Raw genomic sequence first — 18,240 nt, 5'->3', positions numbered from 1 at the left:
CTTGTTGGTCCCTCTGTACATTCACAGAGGGCCCGCTATAGTAACTCAATGAGAGAGTAATGTCAAATGACAGTACAATTGACCAATCATATCTTCCCTCTAAATGGGCGGGCTTTATTTTTGCGGACTTTATGACAAGTTCCGCCCGCTGTGAGGTCTATGCAAGTGGTGCAGTGACGCATCCTAAAACACGGAAGTAAGCTGCGCTCGGGTTCCCTCAACACAAAAGCAATGGGATTTCTCCATAGGATTTTGGAAAATAGCTTGAAATAAGGTCTGTGGAAAACGAACCTGTTAGATAAATGCACGATTTGTTCAGCCGGATAATATCCACATGCTACCCTACTTTTATTATTTTCGAATCATAAATCTAAACGATAGATTGATGAGCGATAGATTTATGATTAGCATACATTCGTTCATGATGGCTCACTTCAGTGATAGTGATGATGACATCGTTGCGAAATTATTAACCGAGTCATTTTCAAGATTGAGTTACAATGATAAACTGGAGTGGCAAAGGATCAGCTGAATGACCCGCAAGTGCTTCATCCAAAAGGACAGGAGGATCATGGACTTTGTGTTTAAGTGATTTGATCATCAAAGGTAGGCCTAAGTCATTTTCATTTGTAATTGTTACTTGGCTGTGGGTGCCCTGTCATGATAGGTGTTTATATAAATGGTGTTGTTTTGTGTGGTAGAGGTCATTCATGCGTTTTGCACCCCAGGCCGCTGTTTTGATATTCCGCTGAAGTAGACGTAATAACTCTTCTTTTTTTTCGAGGGAAGGGGGGGTCAGAGGGCCTAGGTATAAAAGTCACGGCTCGCCACTGGTGTGGAGAGGGGTCCTGCTGCTAGGCCAGCAGCCGTCAGTGTGGGACCACAGAGACCCGCCGGCAGAGCTAGCTGTTCAGCAGTCGGCCTCCTCTGAAGCCAGCCGGTGGCACGTGAATCTCGGCTGCTAGGCCGCTAGCCCTCGGCGCGGACCTGCAGTCCTCCGATGGTATGGAAGCTATCCGGCCTCTTCTGAAGTCAGATGGTTGTGTGTGGATCTCTGCTGCTCAGCTACCAGCCTTCGGCGCGGACCTGCAGTCCTCTGATGGTGTGGGGATCTGTTCAGCTAGCCAGCCTCTTGTTCCTGTTCGGGTTTGTTTGGCTGCTTGTGAAGTGACACCTGTATGTTTGAATTGTGTGCTGCTGTGTCCATCAGAATGTACCGAGGATATTCCCTGCCTTGCTTTGAATCGCCATTTCAACTTAAAGCATTTTGGCATGGCCCTCCTCACACTATAACACCTGTGCACCGGAGACGGGATAGCAGCGATAATGGAGGTAGTAGAGATGGGTGAGTCCTGATTCATCCGGATCATTAACCCGGATCCTAGTAATGAGCTGGTCGTGACGAGTCTCCCCTCTCCATTAACCCGAGTACTTTGAGTCCTACACCTGGTGACGTACAAATTAAAACTATAAATTGCGTCACTCGCTACTCTCCTTATAACATGTCAAATCACATTACAACGTACCCTAATCCATCTGCCTAGCCTTTAGCAAGTAGGATAGCTGCCAGAAGTTATCGTTTGGCTCAGGGGATGCGGATCAGTGAAACTTCCTGCAAAAAAACACTGTAGTACTATTATTAAGAATTACTATAGAAATACCACAAAGAAACGATCAGTATTATTATAGTAATTCTATGGTTTTTTGGAACACACTATAGAGAATTACTTTAGTACTACTATAGAGTTGGCTATGGTGATCTTATAGTGAAGTTACAGTTATACTATAGTGTTCGTATGGTATCACTGTAGTGTTGTATGGTATCACTATAGTGTTGTATGGTATCACTATAGTGTTTGTATAGTATCACCATAATGTTTCCTGTAGTATTTCTATGGTGTTTCGGTCACTATAGGAAATGACTATAGTTATACTATAAAGTTTTATGTAGTATCACTCAGAGGTCGCGTTAACCGAATATTTTCCGTCTATGACAGATTTTTTTTAACAATGACGGACAAATCTGAAAGCAGTCCGTCATTTTGACAGATTAGAACAAACTCGGAACAGCGGAAAAGTTTCCCCGCAGAGAGGCTGCTTATGGGTGTTATGCCGTGTTATGCATGCATTTCTCCAAAAAGGAAATTATACCGTTTCCAAACCTAACTGTGCCGTACAAATCACTGAAATGTCTGTGAGTTTTGGCTTTACGCTGTGCACGCTCCTGCGAGGTGCAGCAGCCATGCATAACACGGTGCATTTGAACTGTCCCTCCCCCCCCCCGTTGACAGTTCACGAGCATGCTTCCCCCCCCCCCCCCCCCCTCGCCAGAGTTGTGTAAAGGCCGACGGGGTAATTCTGGATTTTGACGGAAGTTTTACGATCCTGTCCGTCAAAATGACGGGCAGCGAAAAAGTCTAGCGCAACCTCTGGTATCACTATAGTGTTTTCTATATTATTTCTATAGTTTTTTGGAACATAATATAGAAAATGACTATGGTAATACTATAGAGTTGGCTATGGTGATCTTATAGTTTATCTATAGTTAATTAGCTCTAATAATTATGTAGGCTATAGTAAATATGGTATCAACAAATAAAAGTTAGCAATCAGAGCAGTTTCAATTTCAGAAGATAGGGACTTTATCAGGACCATTTCTAGCTTTTTGGGGGCCCTAGTTTTTACAGTTTTTTTAACTACAATGAATGTAGCCTTTAAGATGATCTGTGGAGATGCATCAATCTGTTAAACTTTCACGAAAACCAAGCAATTGAGACTTTCAAATTGTTCTATTAAAAAGGTAGACAATAAGGCTCCTCTACATCAATAAATGCAAGAGATGCAGCATTTTCTCAACAATGTATAATTTACATTTTTCATCTTCCTCAGACGTCACTCATTGGGGGACAGCCCAACGATGATTGTGTGTGTGTGTGTGTGTGTGTGTGTGTGTGTGTGTGTGTGTGTGTGTGTGTTTTCCTGGCCTCACCTGACACTAGAATATGGCAGAAAGTGTTTATGGCGGATCTTTTTTCCCGCTGCAGCCGACACTTACCTGCAGGTGAAATGAAGTTACCTGAGAGATACACTGAACTCTGGTGATACCTGGTTTAATGACATATAAGAGCAGGTTAAAGAGTAGAACAGACACAGAGGAGCATTAAGTGCTTCTACATTTCAATATAACACATTTGTAATACTCTTTTTATTGTCATTTTTGTAAACATGTGTGCAGAATAGTTACTGTGCATATAACGTACATCTCTCCATGGGTGATAATAATCTCATCTTAATCATGTTTAAAGATATCTATGTGTATCTCAGTTTACATACCAATGACTTAAATAAAAGCACAGAGAGAATTAATAAAGAATAATAAATGATAATCATAGTGGCCTAATTACAATGAGAAACATCAAATAGAAGGGAAAGAAAAAAAAAGATATATAATAATAATAATAATAACAAATAAAAATGTTTTACTTTACACATCATTGTATCTCTGTTCAGGATCATTTAAAGAAGGATTGCCAAGACAGAAGTTTTAATGTTAATTATTGGTAAATCATACTTATTGGTAAATCATACATCCAAATTGGGATCAATAAAGTTCTATCTTATCTTATGTAAATACAATTATACATTTAGTTGGGTCATTTTTTGTTGTTGAATTTAGAATCGGAGGATGACACCCTCTTCCTTTTTGTCACACAGTGAAATGTTGTCTCTGTTTTTAACCAATCCTAATACTAGGAATACTTATTTTAGGTCTGTTCAGGGAATTGAACCGGCGATCATACGATTTCCAGTCCAAGCCCCTTCTGACTGAGCCTCTGCTGGATGAATAAAGTGTATGCAGGACCTGTCATATAATTGTCATACGAGTAGGAGTATAGTGGGCCATTAAAATGTCATATTAAACAAAAGTATGTCATGAAAATGTCAAAAGAAGTATGACATACAAATGATCAACTTCACAAGTTATTTTAAAAAAAAAGTCCAAGTATAGTGGGTGTGATATAATGTCATTAAAGTAAACCATAAAAATGTCAAAAAAGGTTTGTCACACTATAATGTAATGTATGCCATGAAAAAGCAATTTAAATAAAAGTAAAAAAAGTTATAGTATAAATAGTAATTAAACTCATATGTCATAAACGTGTGATATGTGATAAATAGTCCTGGTATGGTATGTTATACACAACAACAATACTTCACTATATACTATACTAACAAGTATAGTATGTCATATAAAGGAATTATACAATCAAACAAATAAATAAACACAAGGCTAATTATGTGTTATTGTTGAGTAAATAACAGATTTCAGTTTTCTGAGCCCCTACTCTGCCCATAACTGACGGCAACAAAAGTCCTACATTATTCAATTAAAATAAAGAAGTAAAAACAATAAGTGTGGCTTTATATTGATAAAGAAAAAGGTTGATAAACGCTGTGAGAATGGATCTGCGGAGAGCATTTCGCCGCGATCCCAACTCGTCTATTACCAACGTTCAGGGAGCTCTGTGCAAGTCAATGGGACTCCCTGATAGTTGAAACTCGATGCTAAAGGCCCCCCCTTGCGTTGGAAAGTGACGACAGGGACCCTGACATAACGTCAACATAGGCCGAGTTGGGAGTGAGAATGTGTTGGACAAGCAGGCAGGCCATCCAGTTATTTTAGCCGTGCCGTGATGCTAAGAGCATTCCATGGAATATAACAAAAAGTGTATCTCGAGCCGGTTTCTCAAACTTACCTACCCCACCTTTAAGTCACATTTTTCAGTTCCCATCATAAATAAACTGTGTTCTATACATTTGTAACATTTTCTGACTTGTCTCTGTCTACTCTGAGGCTGCTGAGTGTAAATCATGTTTCTAAGAGCAGTGTTTCTGTAGTTTCTCTAAAGTTATGGTGCAGATTGTTTGAGAGAAGACTTTCTTGGAGGCTCTGGCTCAGAGACTTCCATGTTGGCTGGTGTGAAAATAAAACCTGAGTGCAAATTACAAACAGATGAGAGTTTGAGGCGGAGGCGGAGGGTCCGAGAGCAGCAGAGAGATTATGAATGAGACTTTTAATTGTTAGTGACGGCAACAACTCGCCCACTTCTTCTTCTTCTGCTGCTCCATTAGAGGCAGTCAGACCTGAAACATCCATTATCAGATGATATAAAACAATATGAAGCATTAAGGAAAGTTAATGCTCAGTTTTAAGACACAAGATGAAGAGTCGTGGATCCTGAGTCGTGGTTCTTCATTAATAAAATATACTTTAAACACCAAAAGTAAAAAGGCATAATATGTAGAATGACCAATTTAAAGACATTATATACATTAATTATTATTATTGATGTAATCGGTTCATGTGTTCTTTCCTTCATTGTTACTGCTGGTAAATGTAGAGATGTGTTATTTGTACTATCTATAATGCCGGTTAGGGTCCGAATACAAAACAAATGATTGGTTGATTACATTTTGTAATATTAGTTTACATTTTGATTGTTAAAGTAACTAAAGTAATCAAATACATGTAGTATAATAGTAGGTGGTGCTAGTTTGAATTACTGCCGGTTAGTTAAATATATAATACATCAAACAAATATGAAATATATTTAGCATTATTAATTCAAACTATTAACTTAAGAATATGAAATACATGTAATAGAATAAAAACAACAACACAGGCCTTTCACATGTGGAGTAGAAGAATAATGTAGAATAAAATTGTAAATAAATAACAGTAACTCAACATTTTAAGCTATTCTCTAAATCAGAATCAGAATACCTGTATTAGTCCCACAGAGGGGAAACTTGCAGCGTTACAGCAGGAAAGAGCCACAGACAGCTTAGTGTTGCATATCTTACATGCGTTAAAAAAAGTACAAGTTATAATATAATAAACAAACAACACAACAATATGCTAAAAAAAGTACTAAGTTATAATATAATAAACAATATGCTAAAAAAAATATAAAAAGTTACATAATTTTCAAAAATACAGATAAAAAACAAATAAAATCTACAAATCAAATCCTGTAGCAGTTCTTAGGATTTAGCAGCCCGGTATATATTACAGTTATTAAAGATGGCATATGTATATAAAGTATATATTGCACATAAAGCACATATTGCACATAGTTTGACGGTATTCAACAGCAGCAAGTTACACAATTTACAAAATACAAGATATATACCTTGTAACAGTAACAAGGGTTTAGCAGCCAGGTATAAATTACACAGTTATTAACGGCATATATATATTGCACATATAGCACATATTGCACAAAGTTGGTTTGTATTTAGCAGCAAGGGGTGTTATAGTCTGTGTTGTGGTGTGTGTAGGAGGGTCTACTAGGGGCAGTGCTGGTTGTAAAGTCTGACCGCTGCACGAAGGAAGGACCTGCGGTATCTCTCCGTGTGACAGGTGGGGTGCAGCAGCCTGTCGCTGAAGGAGCTGCACAGTGAGGACAAATGTAATATGCTGGAATATTATGAGTTAAGATTATGATTGTTCAGGAACTAGGAAACTAAACCAGGAAGTATAAAACTAAACAGGTGTCCACAAACATCAGCATCAGTTTCTCTCCACGTGTCCTCACGCTGCCCCCTGCTGGACAGAGGACAGTATTACATGTTTAAATAGTTTAAATCCATCACCTGTTTTTAATCATAATGCAGGTAACTGTGAATGTCTCAGGCTCACAGGAAAGTTGTTTGCTTATGTGCTTACATATTTTGTGTCAAATCACCAGTATATGGCAGTATTTAGGTCCAGTAAAAGTAACTGTAAAATACTCTGATATAAGTAAAAGGAAAATGACAGTCCCGTAAGTGTTTACTGTTATATGTTACCTGTAGGTTATCTGTCGCCACTTTTTAATTTAACCCCAACTCCCAATTCTCCTCGGAAACAAAAGAAAAAGTGCATATTTAGAATCTGAAAAATACGCACTTTTTTGTTTTTTCAGACACTAAATACGCACTTTTTTGTTTTTTTCAGTCTCTCTAAATACGGACTTTTTTGTTTTTTCAGACTCTCTGAACACAATCAAGCCTTTGTGGCAAAAGATTACAAACCTTTGAAGTGTGTATAACTGAGTTTAGTAATGATAACAAGGCTACAGAGATATGAAGAAAACTGAAGGACACTTACGCAACTTCTGCTCCTTGTTACCTTTGACGCTGAAAAATGCTGTTGTTGTTATTGGAATAAATACAAGACAATGCACTGAACAATAACTGAATCAAATAGTAAATAATATAACACATTTGAAGATTAATGTAGAAATCTAAATACAGGTAGTGATTCAGAAAGTAATGGCTTTGATGCAATTCAGATATTACCAGTACAATTACCTAAGTACACATTTAAAGTACTTTGAATTCACCCCAGGGAGCAGAAAGGTGCAGCTGACTGCAGTATTTACATTATTCTGTGGCCAGGGAAGTGCCCATTCATTTCTGTCATTATGTGTGCCACAATAATATAATATACGTGGATATATAGGCGTTTAGTTATGAATATGGCATATATTTGCTTAAAGCGGAAAACAATTATTTGTAGCATAAGTCATGACATCAGAGGACTTAATTTATTGATAATTAAAAGTTTAAACTACATTTAGTTATCAGCACTAAAAATGCAGCTGCGATCAGTGACAGATTTCTGTAAATACTGCATTTGATGTCTGGATACACGGACAGTACCTCATGGATTAAAGGGAATTTAGAAGCACTTTCCAATGTGAAGTAATCTGTACTTGCTCTTATGGGGAAAAGCTTCTCAAACTTTAAACACATTACTTGATTACTCCGTTGTGATAGTTTTGATATCAGATAGATATTGTGAAACATTACAATGACATAATCAAGGATAGAGGACATTTCTTGCAATGGTTTTTCACCAAGTTTTACAAAAAATGCACCCACCTCTAACTGATTCATAAGTTAACGGTAAAGCACTTAATAATGCTCTTAAATTAGCAAATGTCAGACTTCTTGTGCCAGATTTTGTGCATTTGCCAGCCCATTGCATTGCATTTCAATCAGAGGACAGTCAGGAGCAGACAGACTGTATCTTTAACAACGGTTAATTTTGAGGACACTTAGAAAGGATATTGTTAACAAAGTTACATTTTAAAAACAAAGGGAAAATCAGAGGGAGTAGGGAAACAGTTTCATGATTAATTTACCTTTAAAGTCGACTTCTCCGTTTCCATCGGTGTCGAATATGTCGATGACTCGCTGCACGAGGGGGTTCTGCTGGAGCTCTGGTAAGGACATGAACTCCTCCACACTCAGGGAGCCGGAGTTATCAAGGTCGAGTTTCTTAAATCTCTTTCCTAGCCTCTTAATCTCATCGGCATCAACTGAAATGAAAACAAAGACAAAGAGAGAGAGAGTTATTAACAGCCGCTAAAACAGACAAAGTCTTTGGATAACAGGAGGAGATTTGGACAAATATTATCAAGTTTTGGCGACACTTAAAAACCTGTGAACTTAAGCACACAGGAGGAGTTAGAACACCTGTTATCCACCTGTATTTCATCCTCTTTCTGTAAAGGCATTTCTCCCTAACGTACCTGGTTCCTTGTTCCTACTGGCCATGACTGTTCAGAGCTACTGGTCTCAGTCAAGTTAGACCTCATGCTACTGGACCTCCTAGTTCCACGCTCTAAGCCCTAACACCGGGTCATGTGACGCCTCGTTCATCACTAATCACTCTGCTGATAACCAAAGAGCTGGAGGACGCATTGTGTTGGTAACCTGGTAGTTCACGGAGATATCCTGTCCTTTAAAATAATCAAACATTTAAAGAAGTTTGGTCCAAGGCGATACAAAACATCACAAAGCTCATTACTAGAAGCTATCAGCAAACAAGTGCGTTCAGAACAATTATTAAAAGACAATAAAATGCCTTTCAATAAAACCTGGTCTCCTTTCCTGCAGTTTTTAGGAGCCGTTTCCTCTTTGCAGCTGATGGCCAGACCCACAACAACAAAGCTACTTGATGTGATGAACTAGTCTGTTATCCTTTCACCTTGTTTTTGTATTGTTAGATATGTTTTAATTATTTACCATTTTACTATTAGTACATTTTGTTTTTCAAATTACTTTGGTTTTTTTCCACTATGAAATATTCTAATAACAAATATAAAAATGACTACATTCAAACAATACCACATGACAAACCATTTATAATAAACAGTCTTAAAATCAAATACATTTAAAACTGTTTAAATTGAAGTTAAAATGGCAAATTAAAACTCTGAGCATTTCCACTTGAATTCCTCCACAGCAGTGTTTCTTCTTGCCGGTAACAAAGACTGACAACAATTATAACTTAAATGTTATATGTTCTCTCTGAAAGTAATCTGAGAATGATTGGTTTGTAAGTACAGAAAAGCATAAATAATTGTAATTCTGAAAATGTCTTGAGATCTGACAGCCTTCCTCTTCTACTCCCTGCAGCAACAACAGGCCTCCATGCTCACAACTAACTGATGTCATCACACAGAACGACCACTAGATGGAGACTGAGACATTATGAGACAAAAGTTACTTCTTACTCAAAAGGCAAACAAATACACGAGTCAACACACCTTCATGTGAGGATAATCACTTCTACAAGGACATGAAATATAAACAACCTAAGAGAACACTCAACAAAGAGACCCCAGCTACTCTTTGCCAGTTTCTCAACAAAGTTCAAGAGTTTATTTCTTTAAAAAAATCCTTTAAATAAAGTTCCCTGCACTGTAAGAAGTAGAATTAACTCACAATGTGATCCTCTTTTTATGAACAAACTCAGTTTACAGTTTTATTATAAACATCTAGATACAAATTCATGCTAAATAATACACCAGTCCTGCCTTAGATATGGTATCAATGAGGATAGGTTCCAATTAAATAAACTGTTCTGGTTAAAGTATAGCTGAGAGAGTTTCAACATAATAAAGAAAAACATTCTCACATATCTCACTCTCCCCACTGTTAGCACCAACTTTGCTCCATTTTAACCTGAAGAGTCGCTGGTATTTCCTCCCTCTGATTCACAATAACTGTGTGAATCAGAGGGAGGAAACCAAACCAGCTGCAGTGAGAGGAGGAGCTACAGAGGAAAGAGGAGAGCATACACGTCACACTCAGGAAACGAAAGTTAAGTTAGTCAGAGAGGCAGCCACACTGCAGTCGAGACTAGTCTCTGTTTCTGTCTAAAGAAAATACAAACTGAGTTCATCAGATCTTTCTCAACAACACAGCAGAGTCTCTGATAAACACTGGTGAGTACATCTGATTATATTTACACTTTCAACAAAATATGATATAAGTATGGTGTTGTTTGTCCTCAGGCCTACGGTTCAGCCCTCTGGATTTAACTAACCTGTAACTGAATCTCTGCGGTTAGGAGTTTATCCTCATTCCTGGTTTCCTGCCATTATTACTGTTATTCTTTAATATAAGTTGGTCTACACTAGCGCTAAGGTAGTTATCAATGTTATATCATCATCTGGATATTAGACTAGATATAGTGTCAGATAATTCAGAAGTAGTACAATTGCATAACTGTTAGGGGTGTAACGGTTCACAAACATTTCGGTTCGGTATGTATCTCGGTTTTTAGGTCACAGTTCAACCCAGTCTCATGGCATTTCGTGTTCACCAACACGATTTTTAATCTATTGATTCGTGTTCACCAACAAGATTTTGAATCTATTGATTCGTGTTCCCCTTTTTTTCACGATTTTAAAAGCAATGTATTTCTACTGGTAATGACGCTCATGGAAGCACGGCATTCGTTTGTGTCGGCTGCTCTTAAAGGCAATGTGAGCATCCATTCTCATTGGATAACGGAGAATTGTACACCCGGAAGTAAGTATTCCCCTTACTGTCGATTGATTTTACAGTGATATCTGTACTACTCATCGACTAAAAAACACCAGATTATCCTTGTTAATTACACAACATTGATTGGTTTAAATTGTGTGCAATGCTTTTGTATTTTTCCCCTTCGATTCGGAGAAACAAATATTTTTTCGGAGTAAAGGATAGCAGAAGACACTACACTACCCAGAATCCCCAGCTATCGTTTGGACTACACCATGTGCTCTGTTTGACAAACCCTGTGATAGTCCTCAAGCTCTGTGATTGGAGAGTGTGCTCCGAGGGTTACGCCGAGCCTCGAACAGCACTTGAAATGGGATGGAACCACGCAGACTGTCCAAAACTGGATTTGAACGGGTCCACCGCGTCCCCCCCTCCCCCACCCCGTCCCCAGAACTACAAATGCTGGCTATTCTGTTTCGCAACATGTTCTCTATCTATGGCACGTCTCTACTGGGAGTTGTAGTTTTAAAAGACGTTTTCGTATTTCCCATAATAAGAAGTTGCCAGTATTAAACTGTGTACATCCCTGGAGGTTTAGGGGGTAGGAAACACTCACATTTAAAACATATAATTAATAAATGGGTGAAAATTGCTTGTGCCCATAATGGGCAGCATTAATATATATACACACATGCCAGCTAAGGTCAGAAGAGCTTTATTTAACAGCTGGTCTTATGTTTGTGACCCGTGTTGTTAATTGATAACATTATATTACATTAATTGATAAGCCTGAAACATGCACTTGTTAAGGTTCAGAGGCACATTTTGCAAATATGGCAGTAGCCATCGATCAGCTTAAGATAAGATATACTTTATTGATCCCAAGTTGGAACATTTGTGTTACATCAGCATGTGTAACAGTTGTAAATATACAGTGGTGTTTATTTGTAAATCATTTAGTATAATCACACAAATTCTGTGTTTTATATTTAACAATTCTGTGTTCTTTATTTATTGATTGTTCAATACCTGACAAGACCGGAGATGAAATATCTACATACATCTTATAAGAGTATAAAATACATTATGTATAATATCAGTTAAAATAAGTGCTTCAACATAGTTAACATTGCTGGAGGTATGCACAAATATTGATAGATGTCTTGTAATTTTTTAGGTCACAGTTCAACCCAGTCTCATGGCATTTCGTGTTCACCAACACGATTTTTAATCTATTGATTCGTGTTCACCAACACGATTTCCCCCTTTTTTTCGTGTTGCACATCACGATTTTAAAAGCAATGTATTTCTACTGGTAATGATGCTCATGGAAGCACGGCATTCGTTTGTGTCGGCTGCCCTTAAAGGCAATGTGAGCGTCCATTCTCATTGGATAACGGAGAATTGTACACCCGGAAGTAAGTATTCCTCTTACTGTCGATTGATTTTACAGTGATATCTGCACTACTCATCGACTAAAAAACACCAGATTATCCTTGTTAATTACACAACATTGATTGGTTTAAATTGTGTGCAATGCTTTTGTATTTTTCCCCTTCGATTCGGAGAAACAAATATTTTTTCGGAGTAAAGGATGGCAGAAGACACTACACTACCCAGAATCCCCAGCTATCGTTTGGACTACACCATGTGCTCTGTTTGACAAACCCCGTTTTTTTTCACCATTCATTCCAATGGCTGGCGTCTATGGCTGCTTCTCAGGTCGACTATTTTCATTTCCTCGCTCCTCGGTCTCACCGGAAGTTGATTTGCCTGCGCCATCTTGAGTACCGTCCCATGGCTCTTATTTCTGCTGGAGGATCGAGGAGCGAGGAGCGATCATGGAGGAGCGATAACCGAGGAACCACCAGACCATCCTCCGATGAAATCCTCAGATACTCACTCACCCCGCCCCCTTACTGTGTATCGCTCACTGATTGGACGAGGCAGTGCATGATGCACTGATCTGATGCTTCTTGACATGAGAGCAGAGTGAAGAAAATACATGAACCTCACGGGAGTCACTCCTCAGTTTATACCGTGTTTTGTTTCAATTAATGTATCATTTAGTTACAAATATGTGATATATCTGAACAACAAAGTGGTCAAAAATCATTTAATTCATTTATTGGAAACATTTTCATGATCGCTTTTTTCGTTTTACATTTTCATTTATTGTCATTTCCATTCAGTCAGTCATTAAGTGCTATTAAAATGTTAATATGCTCCACACAAACAAACAAAGTGTGCAGTCCAATGAATGTTAATCTAACTGGGTTTTGATAGATAACATATCTGTTTTTGTTCTCTGAATAATTGTATTCCTATTGTGCACTCTAATCAATATTAATCAAACTATTGTTCATTTAAATACATTTTAAGAATGGCGTTTATCTTTTTTGAGAATTAGTTCTTATTTTATTTCATGTATTGGGGTCTACAACAGATGATACTAATGTTTGTGTCAGTAAATGTGTACTAACAGAGGCGGGGGTGTTTGTGGAAATAACGGGTACAGAGCTGCTGTCAGACGATCAGCTGTGCAGCGTCATCACAAACGGACGTCGCTTCGCGTGACGCTCCGGAGGAAAGGACGTTCCATTGCTCTTAAAACTCATTTCCCTGCTTCTCGTGGTTTCCTTGCGTCCCTTCATGCTTCCCTGGTGGGAGGGACTAACGGTACGTCCACACAGCAGCTTTTCAAAAATCTTGAAAATCTTGGAGCTGGGCGTGTCTGAAAGCTTGGGGATTTCGCGACCAACAACCAATCACATGAATCTCCCGCCCCCGACATACAAAGCAAAAAACCCCGGTTCTTCTCCACTATTTCTTTTTTTAACATTTTTAACATTTATGAGATTAATGTTTAAGGTGCTATTGTATGCTACATTCCATGCTGGCTAATGATACTGTCTATGCTTGCTAGCAACGAAGTAAACTAGCAACGAAGTAAACTGGATATAAAATCCGCAAACAAGGGAAAACCTACCAGTTTCACCCACTGCCTCTGCCACCTCCCTCCATGCCTGGTTCCTCCGGTTTGTATCCCGGTAAGTAAATAGGGACTGGTCATAAAGAACCGGGTGATTTGCTACCGCAATAACTAACTTCTCCTCCATTTTTGTGGAATATAGAAATTAACTGCGGGTCTGGTTCTCCCAGCTTGCACGCGGTTTGATTGGCTAGCGCTTGAACTGTCAGATTTGCATAAACGGATCTGATTGGCTGTCGCTTCCAGCTCAGCCTCAAAAGTTGAACATTGTTCAACTTTGGAATCCTGAACATCCTGGAAATCCTGGAAATCTTCGCCTCGCCCCCCCACAATGCAGTTCGGCGACAAGCGAGGGAAAGTGACGTCATCCCCATTCAAAGTCAATGGGCGGAGACGCGCTGGAAGCGGTGGACAAATCGCCAAAAGCTGCTGTGTGTACGGGCCGTAAACGCAGGGAAACGACGCAAGTGAGGGAAGCAAGGATTTCATTTAATCGACCTGAGAAGCAGCCTATGTCACGTGATCTTCAAATTTCTCCCTGCAGAAAAAAAAAACATGGCCGAACTTCGTTTTATTCTCGGTGGAAAATGCCTATTTTAAAGTTAGTTTGGCCATTAAAATGCGTTTTGATGTCATTTGATGCGAGAAATATGAGTTGTTATTTCAGATTATGTGTGCAGTGGATGTACATGATCTTTAGTTTGCTAGTTATTACGAAGATTACTTCAGGAAGTTTTCATTGTTACCAAGGTGGTTGCTAGGGACGCTGCTATCGATATTATTTCTGTTATGTTGTGTAACTGTTTAATGGTGTTATCTTTATTGCTACCCCCTTCCCCGTCAATGTATAGTGTTGGTCCACAGCGCAAACATATTAGTTTAACAAAATCCGCATCTAAAGATAGCCTACGTTATTTTCCCCTGTGCAATTCCAGTCTCACATCTCACAGCACATCGTCATTAACAAATACCGGAAACAGACCGAAAACATTTAAAAAAATAAAAATAATACTTTATTCCGAGTGTGCTTGCTTTTCTCTTTGGAAGTCATCACATAACGGCATTGTAATACACGGTTCGGCTGCATTAAATATTACTTGCCGTAGTTCTGTATTTATAGAGCCCTGATGAGAAGACTTCTAGACAAACATGAGGAACTGAAAACGTGACGTGGATCATAAATATATCAGCCATTAAACAACATCTTACATTTATTTTCACACAATACGTCTCCTTGCAGTATCAACACTAATTCGGCTGACTTTTATATTTGATCCAATTGGTAGATAGGCTGTATTTACACCATAAAGGTGCACAGCTGATATAAAGGGACACCTAGTGGTTAAAGCATGTTATTGAATTTTGTTATTAGATATGAATAGGATCCCTATAAAGTATATTCATTACTCGTTATTCTCTACTAATAGTTAATTAAAGACTGTATATAATGACTATTTTGCACATCCCTTTCAAGATTTTCTAAGGTTTATTGACATATCATATGTCACACAACTATGGTGTAGTTCTGCATTGAATGAAAAACTTGGGTCGCAGGTTCCTCAATAGTGCATTACAAGACATCTATCAATATTTGTGCATACCTCCAGCAATGTTAACTATGTTGAAGCACTTATTTTAACTGATATTATACATAATGTATTATACTCTTATAAGATGTATGTATATTTCATCTCCGGTCTTGTCAGGTATTGAACAATCAATAAATAAAGAACACAGAATTGTTAAATATAAAACACAGAATTTGTGTGATTATACTAAATGATTTACAAATAAACACCACTGCATATTTACAACTGTTACACATGCTGATGTAACGCAAATGTTCCAACTTGGGATCAATAAAGTATATCTTATCTTAAGCTGATCGATGGCTACTGCCATATTTGCAAAATGTGCCTCTGAACCTTGACAAGTGCATGTTTCAGGCTTATCAATTAATGTAATGTAATGTTATCAATTAACAACAGGGGTCACAAACATAAGACCAGCTGTTAAATAAAGCTCTTCTGACCTTAGCTGGCATGTGTGTATATATATTAATGCTGCCCATTATGGGCACAAGCAATTTTCACCCATTTATTAATTATATGTTTTAAATGTGAGTGTTTCCTATCCCCTAAACCTCCAGGGATGTACACAGTTTAATACTGGCAACTTCTTATTATGGGAAATACGAAAACGTCTTTTAAAACTACAACTCCCAGTAGAGACGTGCCATAGATAGAGAACATGTTGCGAAACAGAATAGCCAGCATGTGTAGTTCTGTGGACGGGGGGGAGGGGGGGGACGCGGTGGACCTGTTCAAATCCAGTTTTGGACAGTCTGCCGTGGTTCCATCCCATTTCAAGTGCTGTTCGAGGCTCTGCGTAACCCTCGGAGCACACTCTCCAATCACAGAGCTTGAGGACTATCACAGGGTTTATCAAACAGAGCACATGGTGTAGTCCTAAACGATAGCTGGGGATTCTGGGTAGTGGGGATTCTGCTATCCTTTACTCCGAAAAAATATTTGTTTCTCCGAATCGAAGGGGAAAAATACAAAAGCATTGCACACAATTTAAACCAATCAATGTTGTGTAATTAACAAGGATAATCTGGTGTTTTTTAGTCGATGAGTAGTGCAGATATCACTGTAAAATCAATCGACAGTAAGGGGAATACTTACTTCCGGGTGTGCAATTCTCCGTTATCCAATGAGAATGGATGCTCAAATTGCCTTTAAGCGTCATTACCAGTAGAAATACATTGCTTTTAAAATCGTGCTGTGCAACACGAAAAAAAGGGGGAAATCGTGTTGGTGAACACGAAATGCCATGAGACTGGGTTGCACAGTTCGGTACGTTTTCGGTACAGCAGAAAAAATGATCACAAAACATAAAATATATATATATTTTTTTAATTATTATTTAACTGATAATAATGTAGTCACTCAAATAAATACAATATATAATAAAATAAACATTAAGGTGCAGCATTTCGATGAACTGAAATAATCTGTATTTGAACTGTACTGTACTAGTACCTAAGCAGCCAGTTTGACATTATGACTTGCTTGTCATTGTATTTTCATGTTTTTTTAAAGAAAAATGAACTTGTCCACATTGCTTGCCGAAAGGGCAGATCTGCTGGCACTACCAATGTCTCCTGCTGTGGAGAACACCCTCTCGTTAGGGACAGAGGTAGCAGATACAGCCAGGTAGCGCTTTGCTAACATGGCAACATAAGGATATTTGGCGTTTGTAAGAGCTTTGACTCGGTCTGAACTTTTTGCGAGTGGTGGAGGCTTAAATGCTAGTGGGAGTTGGGTTTGCACTTCAGTCTTTTTTCAAAATGTTCCCAAACCGAAGACTTCAATTATTCTGGAGGATTTTCGAGTTCAACTTTATCTGCGTTCGCCATTTCGAGAGTAGGCCTACCTGAAATTACTGACTACATATGAACGCATCCCTGTGACCAGAGCCCTAGAGAGAGCCCTATCTCTCTAGGGCTCTGCCTGTGACCAGCTCTCATAGTATGCCTTTCGTCCAATGAAATGACTTGGTCGCTCTATGACGCGTTGAACCCAATGTGAGCAAATTACACTGAACGCTGCGACGCAGCACCTGAGATTCTTTCACACACACATACGGGTTTTGGGCCGAGGGCGACACCGTACTTCCGGTATCAACCATTTCACGCGAGGTGCATACAAAATATCATAGTCGATTGCCTTAATCAATATAGTCAACTCTAAAATACCACATATATGCATTGGCATGATAATATTATTGTGACAAGTGGGGTATTCACCTGGTGTTTCCAGAAGATAGACGTAGATGCAACCAAAATCGACCGAAGGCCACTTTTGAGGGTCGTAATTCCATACATTGTACATCCAACAACCCACACAGCTCTAGTTTACGCTGGTAACGACCTAGAGCACACCCCTCAAGTCCAGAGATGTAATCCGAAGACATGCAGCGATTTCTTCGGTCGTTAAATCAGAAAAGAAACCTAGTGCGCTCTGCCTGGCTACATAAGCTAGCTGTTTATATAGCATTGCCAGGATTTTTGCACCTCCAGAAAAATGGCGTCTTTATAAAAAAATATATGGCGCGCGTTGCATTGTGGGTAGCTGTGACGTCACTGTGTGTGAAAGAATTACTTCCAAAATGTTGTTCACGTTCTCAATTTTTTACGTTTAACATTATATTCGTGTACCGAACCGAAGGGCCCATATCGAATCATTTCGGTACGAATACTGTTCTGACACCATAGTGTATTGGCAACCCCTAGTGGCAAAATTCGGTACTGTAGCTTTAAGGCACCAGATAGCGCGACTCTCCTTCTTGTGTTTTAGTTTACACAGCAAAGCCATGCAGAGCACATCGTAGCTCAGTTCTATGCCACAGATATTTTT

At 38.7% G+C, this 18,240-nt stretch overlaps 1 protein-coding gene and 1 pseudogene across 1 annotated transcript in view; both read left to right on the top strand.

Moving 5' to 3' along the window:
* Positions 1 to 18,240, top strand: part of LOC117535166 (E3 ubiquitin-protein ligase TRIM21-like) — a 154,504-nt gene that overhangs the window by 39,423 nt on the left and 96,841 nt on the right. The gene's annotated exons all lie outside the window — the stretch shown is intronic.
* The window catches only part of LOC117535161, a 30,564-nt pseudogene continuing 22,442 nt past the window's right edge, over positions 10,119 to 18,240 (top strand).

Source organism: Gymnodraco acuticeps, unplaced genomic scaffold, assembly GCF_902827175.1.
Source record: "Gymnodraco acuticeps unplaced genomic scaffold, fGymAcu1.1, whole genome shotgun sequence".
Taxonomy (NCBI): Eukaryota; Metazoa; Chordata; class Actinopteri; order Perciformes; family Bathydraconidae; genus Gymnodraco; species Gymnodraco acuticeps.
This window is presented reverse-complemented; position numbering and strand designations above follow the sequence as displayed.